The following is an 18,930-nucleotide window of genomic DNA, read 5'->3' as shown; positions in this document are numbered from 1 at the left end:
AGCATTTTCTTCTCCTCCATTTTCAATCCCTCCAACTCAGTCTTGTGCCTCCTGGCTTCCCTCCTGTCCTCCAGCTCCTCTGGAGTCAGGCTCTTAGAACCACCACTGTTGCCTGACCCAGGAGGTACCTCCCCCATTAGCTCTGCACCCTCATCACATCTTCTCCTGGATTTGGGTCCACAGACTCCCCCATTGGATCCACAGACTGCCCACTGGCAGTTCTGGCTGCTACCCAGGCCCTCAGCGCCTTTTGTAGCTCCTCCTTTTTGGTGAGACCTCTGACTTGGACTTAGGTTTCCAACCTATCCTCCTCAAAAAACAAATCATGGGATGCACCTGAAGATGCTATTGACTGAGACATGATGTCGTTGGAGTTCACTTAAACTCAAGATCAAAAATAGGTAAAAGAGAAAAAAATAAAAAACAAAAATCTGTATGTGGCACGTAGTGGTCTGCGATATGGTAGTAGTGTACATCAGTCACTGTGGGTGCAAGTGCTATCCTATACTGTTATGTCTGCTTAACTCTTCTGGTTGCGGGGATACACAGGGCTTGTAGATTCATCAAGAACCCAAGGTACCCAGAGCCAATAAAAGAGCTGCACTTTGCAATGGGTTTTCATTGTGTTAGAAATGGGGTCTCGAGGTGGCAGTCGGTTTTCACCCTGTCAAGTAGGGACCCTCACTCTAGTCAGGGAAAGGGAGATACCCGCTCAGATAACCCCTGCTCACCCCCTTGGTAGCTTGGCATAAGCAGTCAGGATTATCTCAGAAGCAATGTGTAAAGCATTTGCACATAACACACAGTAACACAGTAAAAACACTACGAAAAGACATCACACCAGTTTTAGAAAACTAGCCAATATTTATCTGTATAAAACAAGACCAAATACGATAAAAATTCACCATACAGTAATAAATATATGAATTCTGCAAGATTTACTCAAACATACAATTCCTTGAAGTCGATAGCTCCACCTGGACCAACAAAACCAACAGTTCAGGCCAGCCGCGGCATCGCAGGCAAGCTCCAGTGTCGGGAAGACTCGCAAACAATATCTTGGATTTGCAGGGTGTTGTGATCCTTGCGGTGAGCTCCGGAGAGCGGCTTCGCTGGCGTTGTGGTGTCGGCTCCAGAGTCGGTGCGGAAGTTGTCAGGCCCTTGAAGTCCCACTCATTGCAGATCGAACTCCGGGCTGATGAAGTCAGGAGTGTTGGGTGGATGGCATTGGGGCTGCGGTGCGAAGTGGGATGATGCGGCATGCAGGGCCCACAGGTCATGGTGCAGGCAGCGGCATCATCGTTGCAGGAGCGCTGTCGTTGGTAGGCTCAAGCCGGCGGTGAGGGTCGGGACGGTGCTTCAGGCAGGCAGCGGCGCCGGTGTCAGCAGGACCGGCGGCGTCAGGGATGCCCAGGCTGCGGTGTGAGCAGGCGATGCTGGAGTGCGAGGCCCACATGTCGCTCTGCGAGCAGCGGCTCAGTGAAGTTGCCCGATGATGACGACGGTGAGACCAGGGTCGCAGTGCGAAGCGGGGCAGTGCGCTTCTTGCGGCGTCGGCAGGTCACGGTGCAGTCCAGCGGCATCATTGCCGGCGTTGCAGTGGTTTCTCCTTTTGAACAGCATAAAACATACAGTTCCCAGTGCTGCAGGTCAAGGAAACTGAAGTCTTTAGTGTCCTGAGACTTCCAACAGGAGGCAAGCTCTACTCCAAGCCCTTGGAGAACTTTCTCGAGCAGGATACACAGCAAAGTTCACCCTTTGCACTCTTTTCAGGCAGAAGCAGCAACTGCAGGCCAGTCCAGCAAAGCAACACAGAAAAGGGACAGTACTCCTCCTTCAGCTCTTCTCCTGGGGAGAGGTTCCTCTTGATTCCAGAAAGATTCTAAAAGTCTGGGTTTTTGGGTCCAATACTTATACCCCTTTCTGCCTTTGAAGTTGGCGAACTTCAAAGCAAAGTCTCAAGTGTTTGTAAGATCCTTCCTTGTCCAGGCCAGGCCCCATACACACACTAGGGTGTTGGAGTCAGCATTGTGTGAGGGCAGGCAAAGCCCTTTCAGGTGTGAGTGACCACTCCTCCCTCCTCTCTAGCTCAGATGGCCCATCAGGATATGAAGACTACACTCCAGACCCCTTTGTGTCACTGTCTAGAGGGAATTTACAACAGCCCAACTATTGGTTTAAGCAAGAAAATGCCTACTTTCTAAACATGGCATTTTCAAAATCATAATCTAAAAACCAACTTCACTAAAAGATGTATTTTTAAATTGTGAGTTCAGAGACCCCAAACTCCACATTTCTATCTCCCCTCAAAGGGAATCTGCGCTTTAAAGTTATTTAAAGGCAGCCCCCATGTTAACCTATGAGGGAGATAGGCCTTGCAATAGTGAAAAACAAGTTTGGCAGTATTTCATTGTTATGACATGTAAAACATACCAGGACATGTCCCACCTTTAACATACACTGCACCCTGCCCATGGGGTTACCTAGGACCCACCTTAGGGGTACCTTCATGCAGTAAAAAGATGGTTTAGGCCTGGCAAGTGTGTACACTTGCCAAGTCGAATTGGCAGTTTAAAAATGCACACACAGACACTGCAGTGGCAGGTCAAAGCCATGTTTACAGGGCTACTAATGTGGCTGGCACAACCAGCGTTGCAGACCCACTAGTAGCAGTTGATTTACAGGCCCTGGGCACCTCTAGTGCACTTTACTAGGGACTTACCAGTAAATCAAATATGCCAATCATGGATAAACCAATCAACAGTACAATTTCTATAGGGAGCACTTTAGCACTGATTAGCAGTGGTAAAGTGTGCAGAGACAATAAACCAGCAAAAACAGAGTACAGTACCCCATAAAAACCAGAGGCCGGAAGGCAAAAAGCCAGGGAGATACGCCAAAAAGCTGCCAAGTCTAACACATTGTGTACCAGGTACACAGCAATTAAATTGGTAAAATATAAAAAGTGAAAAATAGGAATCAAGGAAATCTTTATATTTCCAAAATGGGCACAAGATAAGGAGTTTAGAAATAGTGGTTATTTGCACATCTCTGAATTCGGGGTTCTCCATACTAGCATGTGAATTACAGGCCATTTCTCGAATATACTTCTTTCTTACACACTGTCTTAGATTTGGAAGGAAAACATGTAGAGAAAGACAATGGGCAATAACACTTGTTCTTCTATTCTGTGTTCCCCCAAGTCTCCCAATAAAAAGGTACCTCACTTGTGAGGGTAGGGCTAGTGCCAATGACAGGAAACACCCCAAAATACAACATGGACACATCACATTTTTCTAATGAAAACTGACATGTTTTGTACAAAGTGCAAAGCTGTGGAATTTGGCCTCTAGCTCGGCCAGCACATAGGGAAACCTAGCAAACCTACACATATTTGAAAGCTAGACACCTCGGGAATCTAAAATGGGGTAACTTGTGTGGCTCTCACCAGGTTCTGTCACCCAGAGTCCTTTGCAAACCTCAAAATGTGGCTAAAAAACACTTCTCTCACATTTCAGTGCTGCAAAGTTCTGGAATCTGAAGGGAGCCACAAACTTCCTTCTACTCAGCATTTCCCCAAACCTCCCAATAAAAATGGTATCGCACTTGTGTGGGTAGGCCTAGTTTCCACAAAAGGAAATGCCCCAAAACACAACGTGGATAAATCCCTTTTTTCCAGTGAAAACTGACATGTTTTTACAAAGTGCAAAGCTGTGGATTTTGGCTTCTAGCTCAGCCGGCACTTAGGGAAACCCTCCAAACCCACACATTCTTCAAAACTAGACACCTAGGGGAATCCAGGCTGGGATGACTTGTGGGGCTCTCACCAGATTCTGTCACCCCAAATCCTTTGCAAATCTCAAAATGTGACTTTTTCCTCACTTTTCGGTGATGGAAAGTTCTGGAATCGGAGGGGAGCCACAAACTTCCTTCCACCCAGCATTCCCCCAAGTCTCCCAATTAAAATGGTACCTCACTTCTGTTGCTATCACAACTGACCGCAACAGGAAATGACCCAAAATGGATTGTGGACACATAAAAATTATCTATTACAAAACGACCTGTTTTTGCGGAGGGAGGTGAGGGGGCAAGGAACCTGCATTTTTGGTCCTAGGCATGGCGGTCACCTAGGGAAACTTACCAAACCCAAACATTTTTGATAACTAGACACCCAGTGGAGTCCAGGGAGGTGTCGATTGCATGTATCCCCCAATGTTTTCTTACACGGAATTCTCTGCAAACCCCTAATTTAGCTAAAAAGCACATTTTCCTCACATTTCTGTGTAGGATCAAAGCGCCAGCACAAATTTCTGATCACCCAGCGTTCCCCTCAGTCTCCTAATAAAAATGATACTCACCTGTGTTTGTGGCCCAAGTGCCTGCAACAGGGAAGGGCCAAAAACATGTAGGGATTAAAGGGATGTCACAACGAGTTGTTAAGCACAATTTGTTTACTACATTTTTAGGCTGACTCTGCTTTGGGGACCCACACAAGTGAGGTATCATTTTACTTGGGAGACCGAGGAGAATGCTGGGTGGTAGGTAATTTGTGCTGGCGTGGTGAGCCTACAAAAAAAGTTAGAAAAATTTGCTTTTAAAATAAATTTTGAGTTTTGCAGAGGAGTCTGGGTAAGAAAATGTTGGGGGATCCACGCAAGCCACACCTCCCTGCACTTCACCAGGTGTCTAGTTTTCAAAAATGTCTGGGTTTGGTAGGTTTCCTTATATGACCACCGCACCGGAGACCAAAACGTGCCCCCGTTGCAAAAACGGGTAGTTTTGTAATAGATCATTTTGATGTGTCCACATTGTGTTTTGGCCCCTTCCCTGTCGTGGCACTTGGCCCACCCACACAAGTGATGTAGCATTTTCATCAGGCGACTGGGGGAAACGGTGGGTGGTAGGAAGTTTCTGGTTTATTTTTGCTTCTGGAAGAATATGATAAAGAAATGCAAGAAAAATGTGTGATTTTAGTCACATTTTAAAGTTTACAGGGCATTGTGGCTAAGAATCTTGGGATCCACAAGAGGCACAGCACCCTGTACTCCATTGTGTGTCTAGTTTTCAAACATATATAGTGTTGGTACTTTTTCCCTAGAGAAGAAGCGAGCACGCTACCAAGACTCTTACTTCTATGATGTTCCAAACACTCAAATTGTGAAAAGAAACGCCCTTAGGTTATATTAAAAAGACCTCTCATCCACCAACCTAGTTGGTGGCATGCTTCATCATTGTGGTCCCACCTGAGACACCTAGCATGTCACAAGTGTGCTTTGCTGCCTGATTACAGTGGAGCGGGTTTTTTAGTTTTTTATGTTACCACACACATACTGGTTGGATTTGGCATGAGGGTGATTGATGGTTCAGTAGATCAGATTGTATTTACAAGAGATTTCACAAAAATTAAATGCACTGTTAATAACTGAAAGGCCAAAAAACTGAACCAATGAATCACAGCTCATGAGCTGTAAAGCCACGTCAAGACAACAACCCCTTTACAGTCCATTCACACACCTTTCACACATGACATGGACAATACCATTCACGCCGCCAGCTGCGGGCCCAGCACATTACAACACTCACCTCAACAGACAGCGCCATTCAAGGGCCCACCACTTTCATACATTCACATGCCTGACACAACAATCACACCAGCTGATGGAGTCTCTGGACTGGCGTTTGACTAACAGTGTTTTGTAGTGGCCAACAGCAGGTCACTATTTACACTGCCAGGCAAGCGCCACTCCACGCACACCGCCAGGCAAGCACCACTCCATGCACACTGCCAGCAAAGCGCCACTCCACGCACACAACCAGCCAAGTGCCACTCCACGCACACAACCAGCCAAGCGCCACTCCACGCATACTTCCAGCCAAGTGCCACTCCATGCACACTGCCAGCCAAGTGCCACTCCATGCACACTGCCGCCAAGCGCCACTCCATGCATACCACCAGCCAAGCTCCACTCCACGCATACCACCAGCCAAGTGCCACTCCACGCACACCGCCAGATAGTCACCACTCTCCGTACACCACCAGCCAAGCACCATTCTACGCACACCGCCATCACTTTGTTTTTTAACAAAAAAGAAAACACTAACTAATTATAAGTAAGTACAAAACTACAAACACAAAAGCTCTAACTAAATACATGACAGTAATGCCAACTGTGAAATTGAACAAAAAATATAAAACAATATAGAACAGGCTGTTTACGCTTATGCTCACAGTAGTTCCCAATAATTCTTTTGGGTGTGGTAACTTCTGAAACAGCCGGCCACACACAGCTGAGGCTTAGAAGGACAATCAGGCAGTACGTACGAGTCTCCCTCCGGATACCTCTTCAGGCACAGACTCTACATTTGTTAACGGGAAAGTCTTTTTTGGGCATGGGAGAAATGTGATCAGGAAAGTGGTGATCTTTCAATCTAGCAACTTCTGCCACCATTGCTTCTATAGGAACTCTTGCCTGCTCCACCACAACAAGGTTCTCTATCACAGACTCCTGAAATTTAACAAATGTCATCTTGAACACAATAAAAGCATTAAAGGTTCCTAAATGGAAGATATGTACAGCCAACTTTTATGCCAAATGTAAGTCTTATAAACAGCCGTGTAAGGTTCCAATATCTGATCTACTCTATCTATACCACCCATGTGCTTATTGTAGTTTAAAATGTACACAGGTTTGTGCACACCAGCAACCTGACCCCAAACAGTCACAGGGGAAGTACGTGCATCATGGATGGAAGTCAGCATGTAGACATCCCTCCTGTCATCAAATTTCAAAGCTAGCAGCTCATCATTACGCAAGGCACTGCACTGTCCCCTCTCAAGTTTTTTAGATACAAGCTCCCTTGGATAGCCTTTATGGTTAGAGCAGATTGTGCCACATGCAACAATTCCCTGAACAATTGCACTCCACTGTAGAAGTTATCTAGGTACAAATGGTGACCTTTGTTAAACAGCCGTCTACCAAGTTCACACACAATTTTCTCACTAACTCCAAAAGTGGATGGACAATGGGAGGGGGGGGGGGTAAATTCTGGAATCCCTATCAGTGTAGACCCGGAAATTATAAACATATCCTGTACTTCTTTCAGACAGTATATACATCTTAATTCCATAACGTGCCCTCTTGCTAAGAATGTATTGCCTAAAAACCAAGCAGCAGTTCATCAACAGGACCAAAGACTCGTCCACAGCTATTACTTTCCCTGGAGCATAGATCTCTGAAAAACAATCTAAAAGTGATCAGGGACAGACCAAATCTTAAAAAGACGGCTAGAATCAGGATGTCAACATTAAAGCATTATCAACAAAAAACAGCATGCGAAGTAGAAACAAATACCGATCACGACTCATAGTTGAAGGAAATATAGTCGTTGCCATCAAGAGACTAGTAGACCAACATGAAGACAGTGACGACTTCCTTATCAGCGCCATCAAAAAAGTTAAACCCAAGAACTTCTTCAACTCTTCCAGATTTGTGGGAACCCACCGGGTAGCTCTAGATTGTGGCCTAAGTCAGGCAAGGTTGTCCCTCTAATACTGTTCAGCATACAAATTAGTCTGCTCAACAATCTCTTCCAAAAATACATTGTCCATAAACAACTGAAAGAAATTTATAGGCAAAAAGTTTTCTGTATTCATGCTACATCCTGGGAGACCAGTACAGGCAGGCAACGCCAGCTGCTCCATGTTTAGGACAACCAAGAGTTCAGATCTTCCCATGGGAACCCTTTCAGCCCCACGCTGCTGCACTATTGACACAACAGTGTCCTCCTCTAAAACAGGCACTTCATCCGCATTGAGTGTGACTTACTCCTCAGATGATTCCTCTCAGACAGAAAAATCACTGCCAGAATCATGCACTGCCCCCTCTGCCTCAGATGCAGAGTCAGAAGACGACTCAAAAAGCATACCAACAACCTGCTGAGTGGTCACCCTGTGGCTAGCCATGATCCTTCCTAATAAAAGTAACTTGACAAATGCACCAACAACAACCAACACTGTGTAAAATAAGTAATAAACAAAGCGTGGCTTTATCACAAAGACCTATGTACTCAAAAATTATACCAGTCACTTGCCTGAAAAAAGCTAGACTCACAAGCAAGTACTCTGCACAGACACAGCAAGCACCAATGATATTCCAATAAAAAGGAAAAAGAAAAGAAAATTACACTTAAGACAACACAAATATTATTGTGCACATATCTAAGGACAATTTCACACACAATCCTGAATTTAGTACGCCATTTACAAAATAGTCATTCATGCATGGCAACTATACTCATTTAGAGTAAATCGTTTTTTCGTACCCAAAACATGCAACTACACAAACTGCAGGTCAAACACTGCCAAAACCGCAAAGAGTCACAGCAAAGGAATCAAAAGATTTGAACTAGAACAAAAAGGAGAAATAAAACATTATAATCACAAATGCGAATACTTCACCAGTCGACAAACACCCGCCACCAAACATTTAGAAATGTCCTTGGTGTCTAGTGGTTTCTCCCCCATTTGGGGCGGATGGGCCTAAAGAAAATAGGGCAGATTTGGCCATCAATTTTACCCCCCCTTTGGAGAGCGACCCTCTCCCAAGGGGCGTCCCATCACACAAAAAACAATACAAAACACAAAACCCTCTGGTATCTAATTGTTTCTGCCCCTCTTGGGGGCACATGAGCCTAAAACAAATAGGCTGCTCTGCCCCCAAGGGGGCCAGAAATGGCCACCAGTTCTGTGCCCCCTTTGGGGGGGGGGGGACCCTTGCCCAAGGTGACGCCCTCCCACAAAAAAAGAACAATCCCGGGTGCCTAAGTGGATTCTGTCCCCCTTGGGGGCAGATGGGCCTAAAAAAAATAGGTCAATCTGCCACCAAGGGGGGCATATCTGGCCATCAATTTTATGCCCCCCTTTGGGGAGCGACCCACTTCCAAGGGGCCTTCTCATCACACAAAAAACAATACAAAACACAAAACTCTCTGGTATATTATTGTTTCTGTCCCTCTTGGGGGCAGATGGGCCTAAAAGAAATAGGCCTGTCTGCCCCTAAGTGGGCCAAAAATGACCACCAGTTCTGTGCCCCCTTTGGGGGGGGGGGGCGACCGTTGCCGAAGGTGACCCCCCCACCCAAAAAAAAACCAAAACAATCCCTGGCGCCTAAGGGGCAGATGGGCCTAAACAAAAAATAGGCTGTTCTGCCCCCAAGCGGGGAAGAAATAGCCATCAATACTATGCCCCCATTTGGGAAGTGGGTCTTTCCCAAGGGGCAGCCCCACCACACAAAAAAAAACAAAAAAAAAACTCCCTCATGGAGGCAGATGGGCCTACAAAAATAGGCTGATCGGCTCCCAAGAGGGGCAGAAATAGGCAACAGTTATGTGCCCCCTTTGGGGGAGTGACCCTTGCCCATGGGGCCACCCCCCATACAAAAAAACTAATCAAAATAATCCCTGGTGCCTTAATGGCTTCTGCTCACTTGGGGCAGATGGGCCTAAAACAAAATAGTCCGATCTGCCCCAAGGGGAGCAGAAATGGGCAGCAGTTATGTGCCACCTTTGGGGGGCGACCTTTGCCCAAGGGGCAGTCCCCCACACACAAAAAAAAAAAAAAAAAATCTCTGGCGCCTTAGTGTCTTCTGCCGCCCCTTTGGGGAACATGGGTTTAAACACAATAGGCCCATCTGCCCCCAAAGGGGGCAGAAATGGCCAACAGTTATGTGCCCCCTTTGAGGGGTGACCCTTGCCCAAGGTGCTGCCTCCCCCCCACAAAAAAAAACTTGATGAGTCAAAGGAGAGATACAAGAGGGAAGAATTTAAAAAGGTTGTTTGCAAGATTATATTACTAAACTGAGGTTTCGGGTGAGCCAGGAGGGATGGAGGAGGAAAGAATCTAGGGAGAGTTATTTTGGAGATCATAGTAGTAAAATGAAGTTTGGGATGAGTCAGAGAGTGGAGACAGAGGATAGATTGAGAGAGGTATAGGGTGAGACAGGGTAGTGCGTTGGCGAGAGCCAGTGTTTTTTTCTCTTGTTCAGTAGGAGTAAAGTAATGAATATATAGATACATAATTACATGGAAAGGAAATCTATGTATAAGAAGATAATATATTGAAATTTAAAGTTGTATAAACACAGACTTTCAAGTGTTGCAGTATTTGAAGGTAATTGATTATTTTACTTTATAACAATTTTTTTCCTTTTTAATCTTTTCCTCAATATTTCAATAGTGAAGTACTTGTAGACAAATATTTATGATAATATTTACCTATTGTGATAGATAAATAGAACAGCGTCATAAGCATCTAATCAAACAACTTATATCGAAACTATGCAATGACCTATGAAAACGTTAAGCATAGAATAATATATATATTTAACTGTAAGTAATATATACATTTGTTAAGCAGACCTAAAGAGTATGTATACATTTTAAAAAAAACATAGGGCCTGAATTACAACTCCGTGGACGGGTTACTCCGTCACAACGGTAATGGATATCCCGTCCGCCGAAATCTAAATCCCATTATGTCCTATGTGATTTAGATTTCGGCGGACAGGATATCCATCACCGCTGTGACGGAGTAACCAGTCCACCGAGTTCGAAATCATGCCTATAGTTACTATACATATTTGTACAAAGAAATACACGTAGCTAGATATATACATGTAATCAAATTATAAATGTTTACATACACAGAGATATGCTGTACATTGCTGTTTGATTATGATGGTTATGTGGGAAAGAGCTAACTCTTGAGTAGTCTTCTGAAGATAAGATAGTTATGGGTGGATCTTATATTTGGGGTAATGAATTCCATAGTTTGGCCGCTTGAACAGAGAAAGATGTACCACCTACTGTCTTTTTCTTGTATGGTGAGGTTTTGATGTGATGTGCCAATCTTGAGCGGAGGCTCCAAATATAGAAGTGCAGGTATAATTATTCTACAGAGTACCTATTTGCTCCTGAGAAGTGCCAGTACTTTCCCATTAAATATGTTGCAGAAGTGCAGAGAAGTGCAGGTATTCTCGCTTTCAAATTAAAGAAGTGCAGTTTTTTAGTACCGGAGAGTACTACATCTTAAAACACTGACCCCAACTAAACAAGCATTGTATCTGATGTTGTCTGCTAGCCTTTTGGTTTTTCCAATGCTTATTTTGTAAAACTTTGTTAATGGAGCTGCTGAGCCCTCTCCAATATAAAAAATTGGATAAGAACATAAAAATATATTTTTGAGTTTAAAAAAGCACATATTGCCTCGGCAGTACCGTAGTGTCTTCGTCCTAGGTTCTATTTTGTGTCATATTATTTTTTGAAAGCTGACTCTCTATATAGTGTACTAAAATTAAGTACACTGTGCAAAGAGTCCAGTGGATCCCCAAAGGTTTGCAGAGGCAGAAGTAGATAGGTCTAATGCTCTTTATTTTGGTCGTGTGGGCAAGCAGTTAGGCTTATCAAGGAGCCATGTTAAGCATTTGTTGTACTCACAGAAGCAATAAATGAGACACACACTCAAATAATAAATCCAAGACCAATTTAGAAAAATAACATTTGCTTTTATATGTGCTTTGAACCAAAGAACTTCACTATAAGGAAAGCAGTTTTTACATTAAAATACTTTACAGTTTCAGAAATGGACACAGTGCATTTTTCAGAGTCTTCAATGTTAACCTAAGGGAGGAAAACAAGAATGCAGTTTCGCAGGTAAGTACACGACTTACAAATCCAGTCTTCAGGGTTTTAGGTCAACACCAGGCAATGGTCAAATCTGCACCAAGAGTGCACCCCCAGTGGCACAGGGGCGGCCGGGTGAAGAGGTTGAATTTGGAGTTGGGTGCCCAATGTTAACCAATGGAGACTGGGGGTGAATGAAGATGCGCCGCTCACAGGTAAGTAAAAATGGTGACAGAGGTTGGTCTCCTGTGGTTGAGGTAAGCACCAGGGGGCCACAAAGCAACATCAAACTTACACACTCAGCGGCACAGGGGCGGCCAAGTGCATGGTGCCAACATGGCATTGGGTGCCCAATGTTAACCAAAGGAGGAGATCAGTTTCAGAAACAGGCTGCAGGCTCTGGCCAGGAGGCTAGACGAGGACAACCCCCAGCTGCCCAGGTAAGTAAAGATGCCAGGGATCGTAGGGACACCGATGGTCCAGCTCCCCAAGGCCCAGGGGCTCCGGGTTGGAAGGATGTCTTTTGCCGTCGTAAACAGCTTACCAGGTATGTCGCGGTCAGGGGGAATTCCTTGGATTTAGGCTGCAGACATCACTGTGGGTCTGGCAGAGGTCAGCCGGTGTTGGACTCTTGTTCAGAAATGCTGGGGAACCTTCACAGGACTGGTGGACCACTTGGGCTCGGGCTGTGGGCATCGGGAGCAGTGGTAGTTCTAGTGTTGGTTTTGCAGTTCCTCAGGCAGACATTTTCTTCTTTGAAGTTGGTTTATTTTGGACAGGTCCCCTGTCCACGGCAGTGGCTTTTATCAAAGGCAGGCAGTCCTCTCGGGTCTTTGGAGGTTGTTGGGCTGCAGGACAAGTCGTCTTTTGGGTGGAGGTACTTTGAGGGCTGCAGACAGGCCAGTACGGCTGGGACTAAGTCAGTTGGTGTCTTCAATCTTCTCTTCTGGTGCACTTCTGTGTTGTCCGACTCTTCTTAGGTCAACAGCAATCTAAGTTCTAGGGTTCAGGGGTGCCAACTAAATACTGAATTTAGGGGTGTTACAGGGAGTGTAACTCACCTTCAGGATGACTACACCTTTCTTATGACCACTTTCTTTGGGAAGCGGATATAACCCCAAGCCTATTGGCCTGATTCCTTTCAAACAAGATGGAGAAATTTAAAAAGTAGTGTCCACTTCAGCTTGTCCACCGTAGGAGTGGGATTTGCATGAAGTGAGCATGCCTCCTAATTTAACTAATTTCCCCACCAGTCCTGCCACCAGAAGTGGGGTCAGGAACTGGGGGTTGGCCTGCTCTACCATTTGGAGAGGACTGGGTCGCATTTTAAAGGTGGCAAGGCATTTGAAGCTCTCTGCCCGGGAATATCCATCCTGCCTGGGAGAGGAGGTCACATCTCTGCCTAGAGCAGGCCTTAGTTCTGAGCCCTCAAGAGCATTGGCTCTCACCTCAGTGGGCCAGAACTCTGTTTTGGGTGGCTACACTGATTCTGACCAGTCAGTGCCCATGCTCGAGTTGGTAGGTTTTCAGGGGGTACCTCTAAGGTGCCCTCTGAGTGGATGTACTAATAAATCCATCACTGGATTCAGTGAGGGTTTATTAATATGAGATGTTTAGTACCAAACATCCCTATTTGCAGGGAACTCGTAATGACCAGTGTCCAGCACATGTACTTAAAATGGCTTCCCAGTTCACTTACTATGTCTGAGAATCGACAAAGACAAATCAGGGGCATCGCAGGTAGGCCCTCACATGTAATATTATGGACCCTGCCTTTAGGGCTGGAAGGCCTGCTAGTGGGTGACTTTCATATATTGCATGCAGTGAAAAAGGAGACAGGGCACACAGGCTGTGTGCCATGTTGTGTTTTCATTTTAGTTTTACACCAAGACATGAGACCTGCAAAAGCAGCACTGTGTGCACTGAGTGAGAGGGTTTCTGGGGGTGGCGCAATATGTACTGCTGCCCTCAGGGGCCTTCCTGTAGTAACCCATGCCCTAGGTACCGGGTGTACCATTTATGAGGGACTTACAGTGGTAGCTAAAGGTTTGCCAATTGGGAAAATGACTGTACAGTTTTGGGTATTTGGGGAAACTGTCACAGTCTGCACGTCGCTTACTACTGTTGGCTGAAGAACTTAAAGGAGCACCCAGTCTTCTACTGGTTCTGGACTGACCAAGATAGGGGCGACCCTTTCTAGTAGCCACAATGCTGCTTGACTGGGAACGCCTAAACAGACCGTACCCCCCAGAAGGAGTCCCAGAGAAAATAACCCCAAAATGTGTGAAAAAAACTCTACACAGGAACTCCTGAAAAAGAAGAAAAAGAAATAATGAAAAAAGGAAAACATTGAATAATCTCTTGCAAAGAGCAACAGGAACTGGAGAAAATACAGAGAAATAGGAGCGAGGATCACCACCAAGCGGAAGTGTTTGCAACGCAAGGAAGACAAGAACTGAAGGGCTTATATACCAAGAAACAGGAAGTGACAAACAGGAAGAAAGAGCGACACCATCTTGGATTGGGAAAGGCCGAATAGAAAAGAATAGGAAAAAAGTACCTGTAGAAAAAGAAAAAGAAAAAGGCATGCTGGGAAAAAGAACACCAAGAAGAAAGACAACATGGACACCAGAACAAGGAAAGAAACAAAGTTGGAAGAAAAGAAGAAGAAAAAAGGAAGAAAGAAGAGGACATTTCCCAGAGGTAAGTAAGGGTAAATATCAGGGAGGCAGGCTGGGGCAGTGGCGTGACCTAGAGCACGAAATGTGCTTTCTGGGCCACGGCGCAAAAATAGGAACACAAAAATGCGGGCTGCGTCGATGCCGGTGCTCCGATACTCGGAGCGGCGGCCCGACCACAGTCCGAACAAGGGATGCCACGGTAGAGCGCGGCGTCACAGTAGGTCCCCTCCTCGAGGCCCCAGGTTTGTCAGGAAGACGAGAATAAAAAATGTGAACCAAACGGGGTGCATAGACTGAAGAAGCATCCTCCCAAGAACAGTCACTGAGGGAATAATCTTTCCATTGGTTCAAAAACTGCAGTTTGTTCTGAAACAATTGTGAATCACATATCTCTTGCACCTCATACTCAGGATGGCCATCCACAGAGAGGGGAGTAGGACATTGAAAAAGTCGGTGGTACGGATCAGGAATGAAAGGCTTTAACTGTGAGACATGAAAAACTAGATGAACCTTCCAAGTCTGAGGTAACCGTAGCTGAACAGTAACAGGGTTCAACAACTGTAGTATCCGAAAAGGGCCATAAAAACTGGGTTTGAACTTATTTAGTGAGAAACGAGATGCCAGAAATTTAGATGAAAGCCATCCTTTGTTTCCTGGTTGATAAGAAGGTGCCACCTGACGTTGACAATCCACCTTCCTTTTCATAGTCTGTCTGGAAGGCAATAGGGTGGTATGGATTAGGTCCTGAATATGGCGGATTCGTCAGGCAAATGAAGTAACTGCAAGAACAGACGGAGATCTACGAGGAATAGTGGAAAATGCCTTAGGATGGCAACCATAGGTGCAATAAAAAGGTGTTGATCCAGTTGTGCTGTGCACCGCATAAGTGTAAGAAAATTCAGCTAGAGAAAGGAATTCCGACCAGTTACTTTGAGTGGCATTACAGAAACAATGTAAATATTGTTGGAGCTCCTGATTTAAACGTTCAGTTTGACCGTTGGTTTGTGGATGAAATCCTGATGAAAAGGATATATAAATGTTCAGTAAGGCACAAAAAGCTTTCCAAAAACGTGACACATATTGTGGTCCTCGATCTGAAATAACCTCTTGTGGGAGGCCATGGAGGCGAAAAATATCCCGCATGAATATACAACTCATTTCAGGAGCTGTGGGCAACTTCTTCAAGGCTGTAAAATGCGCCATTTTGGTAAAGGAATCAACAGTTACCATGATGACATGATTACCTGAAGAAGACAGTAGTGAACATCTGAAATCTGTAGACAGGGTGCGCCATAGAGCTGAGGGAACAGGTAAGAGCATCAATAATCCTGCTGGCTTGGTTCGGGGTGTCTTGGTTTGGGCACATATAGGACATGCTGTTATATAAGTTTCAGCATCGTTCTTAAGGGTAGGCCACCAAAAGGAGCGTAGAAGCAGCTCCTGGGTCTCTTTACCTCCACGATGCCCAGCTACAGGAGAATCATGGCACATCTGCAATGCCTCGGTTTGTACTTTCTTAGTAGGCAAGAAGATAGTGTCTTGATAATAGAAGTAGTCCTGGTCCTTTTGTAGTTGAGGATTCAATTTATTCCACTCTTTTAGTGGAAGTTACTGGTATTCAGGTTTAACATGATCAAGAAAGGACTGAGTGACCCCGATGATTTGACTGGATTCAATGGTGTTTGGAGAGGAGGTGTTGGCACTTTCAGGATAACGATGGGATAATGCATCAGCCACTAAGTTGTTGGACCTGGGAATGTAGGTTATAACTAAGTCATATTGGCTAAAAAAGAAGGCCCATCTTGATTGACGGCTGTTTCGGCATTGAAAGCTCCTGAGACATTGTAGATTATGATGGTTAGTTCTTTCTTCAAATGGTTCTTTAGTACCCATTAAAAAATGTCTCCATTCTTTACAGGCTACCTTGAGAGCGAGTAATTCTCGTTCTAATACTGAATAATTTCATTCAGCTTCTGTCAGTATGTGGGAGAGGTAAAAGATAGGATGGTCCAAATCATTGTCTTCTTATCTTTGAATTAGGACTGCACCAATGGCTCTCTCAGAAGCGTCAGTAACTACTATAAATTCTTTTGTAGTGTCCGGGTGTTGCAATATAGATGCTTGGGTAAAGGATCATTTTAGATCACCACACTATGATTCAATAAGTCAGAAAACACGGAATCCATGAATCGTTGGAATATAGAGGGTATATTGGTTAGACCAAATGGCATGACTCGATATTCGTAGTGACCACATGGAGTACAAAAGGCTGTTTTCCATTCATCTCCTTCTTTGATACGCAAGGGATGATAGGCACCCCTGAGATCCAATTTAGTAAACATCTTGGCTCCTTGGATAGCATCCAGTATATTCCCAATCAAGGGTAAGGGATACCAATCCTTGATTGTTATTTTGTTGAGTCCACGAAAGTCAACACAGGGACGCAGATCTTTCGGTTTCTTAGGAACGAAGAAAAGAGGACCCCCTGCAGGAGATGAAGAGGGGGCGATTAAACCGCTCTGTAGATTGTCATCTAAGTATTCTTTAAGTACCTTCTTTTCCTGTTCCGTCAAGTAATACATCCGACCAAAGGAAACCACTTTTTCCGGCATCAACGGAATAGCACAGTCATAGACACGATGAGGAGGTAAGACAGGCTTGCTAGGCTTCTGGAAAACATCATAGTATTCCTGGTAACAACTAGGTACTCCCTGTATCGTATTAATAGATCAGTCATTATCTGTGAGAGAAAGACTTAACCCTTTGGGAGACCAATAAGAGTTCGTGGAGTGGCAATTCTGTTGGAAAAACTGAGATGTCAAAGATATGGTTCTTGTTTCCCAATTGATATAAGGGTTGTGGCGAGTTAACCAGGGTATTCCTAATATCATAGTATGGTTTGGAGAGGATATGAGATCGAAAGTAACGTTTTCCTGGTGCCTGCCAAAACGCTGACAGAGAGTAGGTGTGGACTCCACCACTGGTCCTGAGGTTAAAGGAGAACCATCAACTGTGTCTACTTGTTCCGGTGTTTCTTTAGGAGCTCGTGGAATACCTCTCTCTTTGGCCCAGGTCTCATCCAAATATATACCACTGGCTTCACAATCCAATAAAGCAAAAAGCTGCTCTTCCTGACCTTGTGAACATTGTAACATAACAGAAAATATAAACAAGGTGGAAAAAGTTTCTCTGGAGGAACATACTGAAGGTACGTCTTCTCCTCCCGTCAACCCTTCCTCCTCACAGGGGGTGGGAGTTGGCATTTCCCGAAGGCCTAGAGGGATGGACAGGACAACATCGGATCAGATGACCAGCTTTGCCACAGTATAGACAAAGACCCTTTCGCCGTCTGTCCTCCTTTTCTGAGTCGGATAAAGGAACATGGACTAGATCAATCCGCATGGGTTCTTCCTCGGTAGATCTAGGTGCTTTAAGATGGACTTCGTCAGACGTGGGCTTGTAGTACAGAGTACTCCACGCTGGTACAGTAATCGAGTGTTTCGTTTTTCCATCTTAGGTTCCCGTAATCTATACTCTATATTCATTGCTTGCTCCATCAGGTCTTTCAGAGGTCTAGCTCGAGTGGAATGTACCAATTCATCCTTTATTTCTTCTTGAAGTCCACGGCGAAACAGGGTTACAAAAGTGCGTTCTACCCAAGTAGTTTCAGCTGTTAACTGTTTGAAGGGGGTTATATATTGTACGACATCCTGATTGCCTTGCTATATATCACATAATGCTTCTTCAGCAGCTGCCTCCAATCCGGGTCGCTCGAACATTTGCTTGAAGAGTTTTAAAAAAGCAGGATAGTTATTTAAGACAGGATCTTCAGCAAGGTCGCCCAAGGTAGTGCAGGACAGATAAGGCACTGATTAAATAACCCACCTTGGCTTTGTCAGATTAGAATTGTAACGGTCGAAAGGCAAAGAAGACTGTCAAAGAGCAAAGAGTCCAGAAATTCCTTTATCTTATGTGGATCTCCGGAAGACTTGTCGTAATGCGGTATTCTCAGCCCGCAATTGTTGTAATTCTTGAGCTTGTTGTTGCACTATATGAAGCATGGCTTGTGCATTTTCTATGACATCATCCTGTAGTCCTTCCGTGGTTGTCTCACAATGCAGATTCTTTTGGCGTTGCAATCTGTCACGGTCTGCACGTCGTTTACCACCGTTGGCTGAAGAACTTGAAGGTGCACCTGGTCTTCTACTGGTTCTGGACTGACCTAGATAAGGGTGACCCTTTCTAGTAGCCACAATGCTGATTGCCTGGGAACGCCAAAGCAGACCGTACCCGCCAGAAGGAGTCCCAGAGGAAAAACCCAAAAATGTGGGAAAAAACCTGTACACAGGAACTCCTAAAAAAGAAATAATGAAAAAAGGAAAAAAATTGTATAAGCTCTTGCAAAGAGCAACAGGAACTGGAGAAAACACAGAGAAACAGGAACGAGGATCACCACCAAGCGGAAGTGTTTGCAACGCAAGGAAGACAAGAACTGAAGGGATTGTATACCAAGAAACAGGAAGTGACAAACAGGAAGAAAGAGCAACACCATCTTAGATTGGGAAAGGCC

This window comes from Pleurodeles waltl, chromosome 11 (genome assembly GCF_031143425.1).
Source record: "Pleurodeles waltl isolate 20211129_DDA chromosome 11, aPleWal1.hap1.20221129, whole genome shotgun sequence".
Taxonomy (NCBI): domain Eukaryota; kingdom Metazoa; phylum Chordata; class Amphibia; order Caudata; family Salamandridae; genus Pleurodeles; species Pleurodeles waltl.
This window is presented reverse-complemented; position numbering follows the sequence as displayed.